The following is a 1,644-nucleotide window of genomic DNA, read 5'->3' on the forward strand; positions in this document are numbered from 1 at the left end:
AGGGTGAAGCAGAACTCTACCGACAAATTTTGGAGGTTTGACAGGGATACCTTGTACGTATTTTGGTACAACGACCCATGTTCTCCAACAACTCGTTATAGAGTAATAATGTAACTGTGATTTCATAACATGTAAGCTTTCACGGCCGGCGTCTTGATTAATTAAAACTTCCGGGCTGAATTGCCGTGGTCCATATATGTATATGGGCAATTCTGCCCGGAAGTTTTAATTAATGTAACTGTGATTTCTTTGATTCATTGCTTTAGTTACTTATGTTTCTGTAGAAATATCTTAACAGCTATGAAACTGTTGAAAAAAATGAAAGTGTCGACGTCAAGATATGTCTGAAAACATTGGTCATCTTTACGTCAAATTTCAGGCCAATCAGTTCTAAGGATTCTTGTAAAGCTGTCTGTTAGGAAGAGAGACAACGTCGAACCTCACGAGGACGTCATTATCCTTAATATTAAAGTTGTTAAGGTGTCCCGCAAAATCCACTGAGATGTGAACGTGAGGAGATGATGGCTACTGCGAGGAGACGGGAGGAACAGCTAGTATAATATAATAAAATAATGGAATAGATGATAATAAAATGTTGAAATGCGTGGCTTTTTAAAATGTATTGAATTAATGAGATTAAGTTTTCGGCATGAATGACAAGCATAATAAGCTGAGCTATGCCTGGAAATAAGTTCGTATTAGTTCATATTATTTTGCAGGGAGAAGTAGTTTCTTTCTCCGCTGTAGATTTGTGCTTACCATTCTTTATAATGCTACGTTTGGTCGCCGTGTTCACCTTTGAAGTCTTGACCGTGTTCCCATTGAGCTTATCGGATCTTCGTAATTTTGCAAAGTACACAGATGGGCTTCAGTTCTTGTAATTATCGTACTATTTGAAATAACAATTCACACGAACTTTCTGTTAAGAAAACTATACCGTATTTTTCTAAACGGTGCGCATATGAAATATATACTCCTCACTTATTCATAGCGACCCCAAAATGGCGGTATACAATTACTCGCTTAAAATGGCGTGCTTCTCACTCGTTCACTAGCTGAGCACGAATCCTTCCTTCCTCCTACTGGTACAAGAAAAACTCCTCTCTTTTTTAACAACTGAGAATCAAAAATACCTGACGGTATGTATAGTTTCTATGATGGGCTACCGTTTCATCTTTTCTCTTTGCCATTAAAGAAGAAGAAAATATAAAAGAAATGCAAAAGGTTTTTCACACTAGGCAGAGGAAGAGGAGTATTTCCGCTATCAAGTGTACCTGGATGGGAACCTAGGGTTGATCGGTGTGCTGGCCGGAGCAGTTTGGGAGAAGATGCTGCCCATACAAGGGGGGGGGGGGGGGGGAGGAGGGGCTAGGTGGTCAGTTCATCAGCTCATCGTATGATCGCTTGCCGAAATATTGTGCGCATTGGGCACTGACCTCTGGCTGTTCACCTGTGTAGTTTGCCGGAAGAAGGTGAAGAGCGTTACAAATCATTCTTATTTCTAAGTGTATACTTTCTGGACCGTGACAGTGATGGCATTGAAAGTAATGAAACTTCTTTCCTGTCATGATTGTACTTTTTCCTAATAACCTAAATCAAGTATTATTTTGTTTGCTGAGTAATTACGTTTATATGTTTCACATT

Source organism: Schistocerca serialis, chromosome 6 (genome assembly GCF_023864345.2).
Source record: "Schistocerca serialis cubense isolate TAMUIC-IGC-003099 chromosome 6, iqSchSeri2.2, whole genome shotgun sequence".
NCBI classification, from domain to species: Eukaryota; Metazoa; Arthropoda; class Insecta; order Orthoptera; family Acrididae; genus Schistocerca; species Schistocerca serialis.